Genomic DNA, 12,656 nt, shown 5'->3' with positions numbered 1-12,656 from the left:
TCACTATAGACTGAATATTGCCCCTAAACTCATGTGCTGAAACCTAATCCCCAGTGTGATGGTACTTGAAGATGGGGCCTTTGGTAGGTGATTAGGTCATGAGGGTGGAGCCCTTGTGAATGAGATTAGTGCCCTTATGAAAAAGATCCCAGATTACTCCCTTGCCCCTTCCACCATGTGAGGACACAGGGAGGATGCAGCCATCTATGTACTTGGATGTGGGCTCTCACCAGACACCAAATCTGCTAGTGCCTTGATCTTGGACTCCCCAGCCTCCAGACCTATGAGAAATAAATTTCTGGTTATGAGCACCCCAGTCTCTGGTGTTTTGTAATGGTAGCCTGAATGGAAAGGGACTGCTGTATTCCCGCCAGTGCCCACATCACAGGCTTCCATGACCCTTTCTTGGTCTCGCTGCCAACACCTATAGACTGGTACTCTACACCAACTCTCACCTCATGCTTGAATGTCACACACAACCAGTTCTCAACAGCGTCATGCCTCATTTATCACCCATTATAAACTGCCAACGTTTAGAAACAATTATTTCTTAGATTAGTGTGGTTATCCCTTAGTGTCACTCCTCCCGCTCATTTATATCCTAACGCATGTAATCACCTAATCCCATAGTCCCGGAGGAAGAAAGGAGGAGGGCATGCTCCACATCGCTGCCAGGATCATCTTCCTAAGGCTCAGGGTTGATCCTGCCACTCTCCCATTTGAGAGTCTTCAAGAGTTTTCCTTGTGTCCAGAATGAATGCTACATGTGTTAGCACAGGTGGTCCCACAATTTGCTCCATCTTTTCACTGCCTGCATTCCCCAGCCTCATCTTCTACTACTCTCCCTTCACATCCTGCATTCTAGCCAAATGGGACTGCTGGTTTCATTTCAACATTTATTTTACTTCCCATTGCTGTGCCTTCATTTTCACTGTTCTGCTTGATATTCCTTGCCCCAGTCATAACGCCAAATCCTACCCAATTCCCCCAATAAGAACCTATCCTTTCCCCGTTCTGTGCTTCCATGACATTGTTAGTATAAATGATTTAGCACCATTATCACATTCCGTTGTGACTTCACTTATAATTCTGCAATTTGTCTTGGCTATTAGATACTATGCTCTGTAGGGGATATACATGCCTGTTTCCTCAAAGCACCAAGCACAGAGACTTACACATGGCAGGTGCTTAGTCAAGATTCAATCTCCACTAGACACCAAAGCTGCCAATGAATCAGGAAGCACTCATTTAAGCATCCTCTGGGTCTTTGACTCAAATGGCTTTTTTTTCTTCTTCTCTCCTTGATTTCCTCTCTGCCCAAGTCTTTTCCATGGGAATTAGTTTCGAAGTGTGTATTTTTCGCCTTATCTTTCTGCTTTTGGGGGATGGAGAAGGAGGGGCAAGAGATTCCCACCACAGCTTCTTAGTCCTTTCCTGGGATTTGATCATTCATAATAGGACATCATCTCTGTTAGGAAGCACTGAGCACAACTTTCCACCACTGATCCTTCCGATACATCAGTGTAGGCTTTAAGTAGGAACTGAGGTGCTCTCATGCTATGGGTCTGTTTGTCCTTTCATGAACTTTCTATATTAACAACACATTGCCATTTGTGATTTTGGCGGGGGGGGGGTTTGGTGTGATATTTTACCTTACCACCTCAGGTTAATGGTTGCTAGAAAGGCTATCCCAATGTCATGCATGCATCATTTCCCCAAAACTACAAGTTTTGTGCTGGTCCTTGCTTTTCTCCACTGTACCACAAAGAGCATTTCATGTGAGAGTCTGTGCAGCTGCAGAAATTTCCCATGACCAATGGGGGCTGGATAGTTCTTCTCTACACCTGTCACCCCGACTCAGAAATCAGGCCCTGACTATGATTTAGTCAGCATAATAATACTGGTGGATAATTCATTATTCTGGGGAATTTGAGGTTTTTAAGCATCCTAAGTCAATAAAGAAACCTTAAGTGAGAGCAGTACCAAAAAAGGAAAGGTTTCAAGTGTGTTTGCCACTAATATTCCTATATACAGCACATTAAGTATGAACTCCGGTAAATTACCATGTCACTGAGGATGTTACTCAGCCTCTGTGGGTCTCAATCACTATATCTATTCACAAAGCTTTTTTGAGAATCAAACAAGAGTATATATAAAACATGTCAGTAGTGTGCCTGACACATGGTAAGTGCTCAAGGAGAAGTAGCCATTATGATTATGAAAACTCAGGCAAGTTGCTTTTCTCCTTGGTGACTCTATTCCTCTCTCTGATCAAACAGAGATCATAGTTATCTTTTAGTGTCATCTGATAAGAGTGTTTTATAACTTAATACCCATTAAAAATGCACTGAGAGTCTCGGATGAAAGCCTCTCTATGAAGGGAGAAATTTATACTATTTTTCAGAGAAGCAGTTAGTTGTGATTTAATATGAAACTTGTTCTCCTAATACTTTATTAATAAAACTGACACCACTTATGTAAGCTTTCTAAATGTTCCTATTCATTACTTTAAGTGCCTCTTTATCAAATGGAAACATCTGTGTTGAAACAACTTTGATTCAGCGCTTATCAGACTGACAGTGGTATTCGTCAGGGCTACAATACATTTCTTTGCATGTTTGCATCTATTTGAGATGCTCAACAATTAATTAGAGAGGGAAGAAGTTCCTTTAGTAAAAATAAAACAGCAGATAGGGAAAGAGGAACCATTATCCGTCAGGTTCCAAGGGACTTCCTGATATTTTTGTTCTTTTTATTTCTTTTTTAGTTTAAGGGCAAATCACTGATTCTTAATCTGAATGCCACTCCCCAAACTGAGATCCAGTTTAAAGTCAGATACAGCTCTGGTGGCCAAGGTTGTTTGGAGAAATGCTAAGGGTCATGAATAGGCAAGGCTCATAAATACGGACTGCCCTGCTATCCCAGCCCCAAACGCGAAGCAGACAGGCAAACAAACCCTAGAAGAGTGCCCAGCACACAGGAAACACTCACTATATTTTTCTAATTAATAAATCAGCTCACTTCTACACTTCTAGGGCTTGTGCTCATGAGCAAGAAAGCGGAGAGTGATCTCCCAGGCACATGAGGAAACAGTACATTCTCACCTTCAGAGGTTCACCAGGCACCATTCCTGTGTATTCCTCCTGCCTACTGGGTCATGCTGTCAAGCTTTAGAGTTTTCCTGATCTATTTTATTACGTTATTTTACCAGCCCAACCTAGAGGAGACAGACATATGACCCAACACTACTGACTTTTTGGTTCTACTCCCACCTTTTATGGACTTTTTAATATGATCTTGTCAATGCAATGATTTTTAAGCCAGTAAATAACTAGAGTGATAATAAATCAGGAAGAACAATCCAATACTATTGATAATGGAGGTCAGTTTCCTAAAGGACTTGAATTAGGACATCACACTAGTAGCTACTGTGTGAAGGAAAATGAGGGCTCTGGATCCAGAGGTGAATGTGCTCTCGATGGAAGATAATAAGGGCCCTATCCTCTAAGACAGGGGGTCTCCAACTTCAGTGAGCATCAGAATGTCCAGGAAGCCTTGTTAAAACAATTTGCTTGGCCCTGTTCTCAAAGCTCCCGACTTAGTATGTCTGGAATAGAGTCTGTTAATCTGCATTTTAACAAATTCCCAGGGAATACTGGCCACACTTTGAGAACCACTCCCCTGAAGTTTAGATTGAGGGTTACAAACTCAGGGGTGTTCAACAGCCAGACAGGAACATAAAGAACTGGGTGTAACATCAGGGAATGGCGAGGCCTGTGGTGGGCTGCAAAGATTTCATGAAATAACAGCCACTCAAACCAAAAGCATTACTGTAATCACAGTGCAGGAAGGCTGACATCTGGGACCCTGGCTCAGCTGTTTACTTGCCACTGTTCACTCCAACACCTCGAAACGTATGCTTTTAAAAAACCATAGAAATTCATACCATGATCAGAGTTCTATAACTTGGATTGAGCTTCTTTTTTCCCTAGTCCTTTGTCAGAGAAGTTATAGATCATTCATAGTCATGGCACCATACTAAGTCATGCCCATTGGCAATGAGCTGACGCTGTCACCTGGGACATGTTGTGATTAGAGCATCTTCTAAGAATCAGCAAGGTGTGCTGCATACTGTGCATCTTCCCCTCCAGACTCACTCTCCATCCTCTCCCACCTTGCTGTGCTCCCAGAGGCTTACCGCTGGGGACTGATGGAACGGGGCTTCCTTGCCTTCCAGTTCCTGGCTGGAATGGCCAATGCGAAGCACTCACAAGAGAAAGACTGGAGGCAGGAAGAGGGAGAAGTCACCCACCCTGGGCCATGATTGTCAGTGGTGCTGCTCTTCTAAGACCACAACTCTTATTAGGCGGCCCTCTCCTAGAATTACAGCTATTTCTGGGAACCCTCTCCTTTCCCTGGTTGCATCATGTCTAAGGATGCAAATAGCTCCCTGCTTCCCCAGTCCTTGCTGGTCTCCCTCAGCCCTGACCAAACCTTTGTAACTAGTCCCTTCACTGTATTCCAATCGCTCACCCCTTGTGAGTGTCATGTATTCCCCACCTAGACCCTGCCTGATTCAGTTTTACTGGACAAGATGTGGAATATTCCTCATTAGTATCAAAATTACGTAAGACAATCTAGCAGCCACAAAGCAAACAGCAGAACAGTGATCATTTGTCCTTTGGTAAAATCAAGCACTAAATACTGCCCAATTATGGAATTCATTTTTTTTTTTTCAAGTACCAATCAGGATTCTACTTCTGGAGCCCAGGTTCAGGTTGTTCAGGGGAAGACCAGATAAGCACAAAATCAGCTTTACACAGAGGGATCCTGCTGCCGAAACTTCAGGATTTTTATCGTTATCATGGGCCTTGAGGCTCGACAGCCTCTGAAAGCAGTGGTGGGAGCCCCTGACAAAGAGACTGTCTGTTGCCACGCAGGGACCCCAGAGCCAGGACACGGTTGCACACACCTAACATCGCAACACGACTGTTCACATTTCTCCACTCTGTGACACATTTGGCACAAGCATCAACCCTTTAGTTCTGCGGGGTTCTGGCAATGGAAAATACCACAAGTAACTAAAAACCGAACTTGATGATCTCCGTCTATTGGTCAGCTGGTGAAATCAGGCTGCCAGGGCCTTGTTAGGAGTGACAGATCAGGATCACTTCTTAGTCCGTGACATGACGACACAAACCAGCCTGGGCCATGAGAAAAAGCCATAAGCGAGAGATGGCAGATAGGCGGCTTGCAGACACGGCACAATCCACAGGCATGTTACCCAGCCCAGACAGTGTTTTCATTTTGTACATTTGGTTGCCACCAGGTAATATTTGGAGGATTTCATATAAATGGCTTTCAGCTTTTACTGAAAAAAATTTTCTTGTAGCAGTCTGACGCTGTACATAGAAAATACTTGATAAACCTTGAAATATTAATGGCCATAAACTAATAAGAGAATGAGAAAGTTTCTATGTGGCCCAACACCTAAAGAGACACTAATAATCAAGTTTCTGTTGATGGCAAAACGGCCACTAGAGAAAGATGTAGAGAGAACACACATTTAGATCAGCCTAAGTCTCGGCGAACACATTGCTCGTGACTTCATGATTGCTAAGGAACGACTGTGTCCAAGGGCATTATCTTCTCTTTTGTCACTGGAATGGTGGGAGACATGCATTTAACAGGTAGCACGGGGTGGGAAGCTGGCCAGTCCAGCTCAGGTCACAGTTTGGTCACACCAAACTCAGAATGAAAACCATGCTCCCCCCACCCCCCGATGTGTGGCAATAAATGTATCAGCTACTGGGAAGGTTCTTCTGTGAAAACCAGGCTTTTTGACTTTCACGCCTGTCTCATTGACTAGAAGACACTAGGCCACAGTGCCAGATAAGGCTCTGGGTTTGAAAACAGAGCCTAAGCAGTAGTGAGAGTAAGAAGTGACATTGGCTTCCCTGGGCTTGCCGAGAAGGTGAGCAGGCAGGGACCATGTGCCCCGCTTTCCGCCATGGACTAACTTAATGACATGTTTCCACTTCATTGTGGGGCCAAACCATTCTAGAGACTTTCTTTCATCTTCTCCTTCTCTCCCCTTCATCATCCTCACACTTTCAAACACACACACACACACACACACACACACACGCACACGCACACACACACACACACCACACACACACCACCTCCATCACCACCATACAGATGGAGAACAAAAGAGGTTTACAGAGAAAAAGGTACTTGCCAGAATGGAAAACATTCTATTCCTCAACTCAGGTCTTCCAATCAGCCCACCCAGACTCTTCCTGAACTCTGGTTAACATGCACCACAATTCAAGTTTTAAATAATAATAATAGCTAACATTTACTGCACCAAGCATGTAATTATGGGCCGGGTAGGTATATATCACTTTATTTAGAACTCTTCTTCTTCCTCTTCCTCCTCCTCCTCCTTCTTTTTCTTTTAGTTTCAAGTTTTCATTTAAATTCTAGTTAGTTAACATACAGTGTAATATTAGTTTCAGGTGTACAATGTAGTGATTCATCACTTATATGTGATAGCCAGTGCTCATCCCAACAAGTGCCCTCTTTAATCTCCATCACCTCTTTAACCATCCCCCTGCCCACCTCCCCTCCAGCAACCCTGTTTGTTCCGTATAGTTAAGAGTCTGTTTCTTAGTTTGCCTCTCTCTCTCTTTTTCCCCTATGTTCATCTGTTTTGTTTCTTAAATTCCACATATGAGTGAAATCATATGGTATTTGTCTTTCTCAGATTGACTTATTTTGCTTAGCATAGTACTTCTCTAGCTCCATCCATGTCCTTGCAAATGGCAAGATTTCATTCTTTTTGATGGCTGAGCAATATTCCATTGTGTATATATACCACATCTTCTTTATCCATTCATCAGTCAGTGGACATTTGGGCTCTTTCCATAATTTGGCTATTGTAGATAATGCTGATATAAACATCAGGGTGCAGGTGCCCCTTCGAATCAGTGTTTTTGAATCCTTTGTGTAAATACCTCGTAGTGCAAGGGCTAGATCATAGGGTAGTTCAATTTTTAGCTTTGTGAGGAACCTCCATACTGTTTTCCAGAGTGGCTGCACCAGTTTGCATTCCCACCAACAGTGTAGGAGGGTTCCCCTTTCTCTGCATCCTCGCCAACACCTGCTATTTCCTCTATTGTTAATTTTAGCCATTCTGACAAGTGTGATATCTCATTGTAGTTTTGATCTGTATTTCCCTGAAGATGAGTGATGTTGAGCATCTTTACATGTGTCTGTTAGACCTCTTCTTTTCATTCTCTTGACAAACCTATGAGGCAAGCACCATTCTATCTCAATTTTAAGGCTGAGGAAACTGAAGCTCGGGAATGTTCAAGGTCATCCCAATAGTAAGTGGCACAGCCAGGATTCAAAATTGATTTCTCTGATCCCAGAATCTGAGTAGATATATTACACTGAATATACTAAACTGGTTTCCTCAGATATTGTCATGGAAACGTCCTTTATTGCTGTACAGACCAAAAGGGAGGCACAAAGATGTTAACTATTTCCTCAACATCATAGTCTCTGCATGAGTAAATATGAAGAGAGACCCAGAACTTGAACTGGGGTATTCCCAGGGTTCTAAATAAGCAAATTCTGCCTCAGTTTTGTTTTCCTCATTCAGCACAATATCATGCAAGCTTCACTCTAGGTAAGATTATAAATCAATGATGTTTGGGCTTCCAGGGCATGAGGGCAGCCTCCAGACTCTCGACAACAAAGAGTTGGGGGCCTCAGTCCCACAACCAACAAGGGAAGGAATTCTGACAGCAACCTGAATGAGCTGGGAATGCCATTTGGTCGACACCTTGATTGCAGTGTTGGTAGGCACTGAGCAGAGGACCCAGTTAAGCCATGCCCACACTCCTGACCCGCAAAAACTGTGAGATGGTAAATGTATCTTATTGTAGCCATTGAATTTGTAGTAATTTGTTACACAGCAATAAAAATACCTGACAAACAATAAAACAGGGATGATGGCCCCCCCAAAAATGCATGTCTAACTTTTTTTCAACTGATAGCAGTCACTTAGAGAAACCAGAAGCAGAAAAAAAGAAAGCTATCAAAGCAGTTTTTAAGTGCTTCATTCTGGAGGATCTAGTATGTGCGTAGCACTCAGCTTAGTGGAGGTGGGGCTTCCTAGAGGATTCAAAGATGTGCCCGACACTGTCAGAGACTCCAAACAAGGAATTGTGGCACATAAAGTTCTAGAAGAGCAGGGTGCTTGGAGAGCTCTGGGGCTAGAACCTCAGCTATGGGACGAAGGCAGGAGGAAGGCTGGGCAAGAGCATGAGGTAGTGGTAACTTCGGATTTAGACCTTCCAGGAAGAGGATTGAGAGCACCTTACAAAGCAGTTTATTGTGAAGCTGGGGAAGTAAACAGGCCTAGTTCTGCTTTTCCTTGGTAAAGAAGAACAAGCAGATGTAGGGATACTCTATGAAGCCTTCTTTAACGTCTACTGATTTATATTCAATATTTTCTAATCCCAGAAAGATCAAAAAGCTACAGAAGGTGTAGTGGACACTGGCTACTGCTGGTAACCCACTCATTCCTCTTATTGACTCTGTGCTTCCAGCCTGCAGCACCTGTGACTTCTGAGATTTGCCCTTGAGCACTGGAACCACCTCATCCATGCAGAGAGCTAGGAGTGCCTGGGAGGCCTACGGTCACTTCTACCCCAGTGCTCCCAGCTGGCAGCCAATAATATGATAGACCAGTGTGGAAGTACAACAGCCCAGTTTCTTTCCCATGAAGCAGGACAAACCCTAGAATAGTTAATACTCCAGAGCTCCCAAGAGAATCAGACATCACTTAAAACCACATCCTTTCTCTCTTTTTCGCCGCCATCTTGCTCTGCGTGGCTGACTGCTTCTCACCATGTCTTCTCACAAGATTTTCAGAATCAAGTGATTCCTGGCCAAGAAACAAAAGCAGAATTGTCCCATTCCCCAGTGGATTCGGATGAAAACTGGTAATAAGATCAGGTACAACTCCAAGAGGAGGCACTGGAGAAGAACCAAGCTGGGTCTGTAAGGCATACACACATCATGAGATGACACACTTAATTGGCACACATATTTAATTAAGCTGCATGAAGGTCATGTGTTCTATCATTCTGTAAACATCCTTCCTACCTGGCCATAGACTTGTCTTATCATGGAAATGATTTTTCTCTGTGACTATGTCTCTGCACCAGTAGGTTGGTTCAGTAATAAATGTGAGACTTTTCGGCTCTAAACAAACAAACAAACAAACAAAAAAACACATCCTTTTTTGGTTTCTTCTCCATTCCCTAGCCTGCTCCCCTTGCTGGGGATGCTCCTCCTCGGAGCATTTCCCTAATAAATCTCTTACACTCAAATCCTTAGCTCAGGACCTGCCTCAAGGAGAACACAAATTAAGAGAAATAGAAACATCCCATGGCTCTAGACATGTGGTGTTTGGCTGCATTTTGTAGCTCATTGATCTAATTTGCCCAGAGAATATATCTAGAACATTCTCTGGAAAGGGGTAAGTCACAGCATCATGCCCATCCACCAAGGTAACACACTTCTTCCTAAGTGCTCCATTATCTGATGCCCAATCCTAAGATCCAACACTTTTTGTCACCACCTTGCAGCTGCTGCCAAGCTCAGCCAAGCCACTATGGACAAAGATCCTGCAAACGATCTACTTGACCTGGACAAGGGACAATGTGGCCGAGTCTAAAACCCACATTTAAAAGCGAAAAAATTTTTTTAAAAAGGTGAAAAATCAAGAATTATAAGTGATCTCAAGAAGAACTATAATAGGAACAGTGACCTTAGCTCTCTAACCCAAAACTTGTGCCATGACAACATACACTATGACCCATACTCTCTCTAAGGGTTTATTATGGAAGAAAAATTCAGGTCCCTGGAATTTTTCCCTACTAAGTACACAAAGATATGCTATTGGCCCCTGTGAAACATGTGAAATCAAGACAATATTAACACTATGAATATATAATTGTAAAATACCTCTCCTAAAAAGTGAAACCCTTCCCTGTATCATATATTGCTTTCATTTATGCTTAAAATACTTAAGAGAACTTGCCATATGGCTTTTTAGAGTTGGAAACCAAAGAGAAAAAAATAAATGAATAACATATGTCCTTACTTGGATCCTTATCCAGCATGGTAAAGAATATCTAGAAGGTAAGTTTTACTCTTTTCACTTAGATTTGAAACAACATAGTTGTGTTAGGACAGAAAAGTAGGCCACCAACAAAAGCTGGATGCCTTCATACGAAACAGAGTCTTTTAACCACACCGTCCCCTCCCACGAAGCCGTTTTCACAATTTCACAGAGCTATTTTAAAATTTTCTTTAAGGAAAACAGAAATTAAAATTTCCCTAAAACAATCCTTTAAGGAAAGGCAACAAAGAGGGCTCTTGGGTGGCTCAGTCATTAAGCGTCCGCCTTCCGCTCAGGTCATGATCCCGGGGTCCTGGGATCGAGCCCCGCATCGGGCTCCCTGCTCCGCGGGAAGCCTGCTTCTCCCCCTCCCACTCCCCCTGCTTGTGTTGCCTCTCTCGCTGTCTCTCTCTGTCAAATAAATAAATAAAATCTTTCAAAAAAAAAAAAGGGAAAGGCAACAAAGTATTTCAAATTTCAGTCAGCAATTTATTGCCTGAACGCTGTTTAATCTTCATATATTACTTTCTTTTTTTTTTATTTTTTTATTGTTATGTTAATCACCATATATTACATAATTTGTTTTGGTGTACTGTTCCATGATTCATTGTTTGTTCATAACACCCAGTGCTCCATGCAGAACGTGCCCTCCTCAATACCCATCACCAGGCTAACCCATCCCCCCACCCTCCTCCCCTCCAGAAACCTCAGTTTGTTTTTCAGGGTCCATCATCTCTCCTGGTTCGTCTCCCCCTCTGACTTACTCCCCTTCATTCTTCCTCTCCTGCTATCTTCTTCTTTTTCTTTTTTCTTAAAATATGTTGCGTTATTTGTTTCAGAAGTACAGATCTGTGATTCAACAGTCTTACACAATTCACAGCGCTCACCGTAGCACATATCTTCCCCAATGTCCATCACCCAGCCACCCCATCCCTCCCACCCCCGACCACTCCAGCAACCCTCAGTTTGTTCCTGAGATTAAGAATTCCTCATATCAGTGAGGTCATATGATACATGTCTTTCTCTGATTGACTTATTTCACTCAGCATAACACCCTCCAGTTCCATCCACGTCGTTGCAAATGGCAAGATCTCATTCCTTTTGATGGCTGCATAATATTCCATTGTGTATATATACCACCTCTTCTTTATCCATTCATCTGTCGATGGACATCTTGGCTCTTTCCACAGTTTGGCTATCGTGGACATTGCTGCTATAAACATTGGGGTGCACATACCCCTTCGGGTCCCTACATTTGTATCTTTGGGGTAAATACCCAGTAGTGCAATTGCTGGATCGAATGGTAGCTCTAATTTCAACTGTTTGAGGAACCTCCATACTGTTTTCCAGAGGGGTTGCACCAGCTTGCATTCCCACCAACAGTGTAGGAGGGTTCCCCTTTCTCCACATCCCCGCCAACATCTGTCGTTCCCTGACTTGTTAATTTTAGCCATTCTGACTGGTGTGAGGTGGGATCTCATTGAGGTTTTGATTTGGATTTCCCTGATGCCGAGCGATGGTGAGCACTTTTTCATGTGCCTGTTGGCCATTTGGATGTCTTCTTTGGAAAAATGTCTGTTCATGTCTTCTGCCCATTTCTTGATTGGATTATTTGTTCTTCGGGTGTTGAGTTTGATAAGTTCTTTATAGATTTTGGATACTAGCCCTTTATCTCATATGTCATTTGCAAATATTTTCTCCCATCCTGTCGGTTGTCTTTCGGTTTTGTGGACTGTTTCTTTTGCTGTGCAAAAGCTTTTTATCGTGATGAAATCCCAATAGTTCATTTTTGCCCTGGCTTCCTGTGCCTTTGGTGATGTTTCTAGGAAGAAGTTGCTGCGGCTGAGGTCGAAGAGGTTGCTACCTGTGTTCTCCTTTAGGATTTGGATGGACTCCTGTCTCACGTTTAGGTCTTTCAACCATTTGGAGTCTATTTTTGTGTGTGGTGTAAGGAAATGGTCCAGTTTCATTCTTCTGCATGTGGCTGTCCAATTTTCCCAACACCATTTGTTGAAGAGACTGTCTTTTTTCCACTGGACGTTCTTTCCTGCTTTGTCAAAGATGAGTTGACCATAGAGTTGAGGGTCCATTTCTGGGCTCTCGATTCTGTTCCATTCATCTATGTGTCTGTTTTTGGGCCAGTACCATACTGTCTTGATGATGACAGCTTTGTAATAGAGCTGGAAGTCCGGAATTGTGATGCCGCCAGCTTTGCTTTTCTTTTTCAATATTCCTCTGGCTATTCGGGGTCTCTTCTGGTTCCATACAAATTTTAGGATTATTTGTTCCATTTCTTTGAAAAAAGTGGATGGTATTTTGATGGGGATTGCATTGAACGTGTAGATTCCTCTAGGTAGCATTGACATCTTCACAATGTTGGTTCTTCCAATCCATGAGCATGGAACGTTTTTCCATTTCTTTGTGTCTTCTTCAATTTCTTTCCTGAGTATTT

The 12,656-nt window shown here is 43.0% G+C and overlaps 1 protein-coding gene and 1 pseudogene across 1 annotated transcript in view; one reads left to right on the top strand and one right to left on the bottom strand.

Annotated features, from left to right (window-relative positions):
• SLC35F4 (solute carrier family 35 member F4) overlaps positions 1–12,656 on the bottom strand; it is a 228,855-nt gene that overhangs the window by 73,725 nt on the left and 142,474 nt on the right. The window lies entirely within an intron of this gene.
• Positions 8,927–9,082, top strand: LOC148163878 (large ribosomal subunit protein eL39 pseudogene; annotated as a pseudogene).

The sequence above is a fragment of the Eumetopias jubatus genome, unplaced genomic scaffold (genome assembly GCF_037043125.1).
Source record: "Eumetopias jubatus isolate StellerSeaLion01/CBP00866 unplaced genomic scaffold, mEumJub1_p1.0 scaffold_7, whole genome shotgun sequence".
NCBI classification, from domain to species: domain Eukaryota; kingdom Metazoa; phylum Chordata; class Mammalia; order Carnivora; family Otariidae; genus Eumetopias; species Eumetopias jubatus.
The sequence above is the reverse complement of the archived record's forward strand: the minus strand, read 5'-3'. Positions and strand labels throughout refer to the sequence as shown.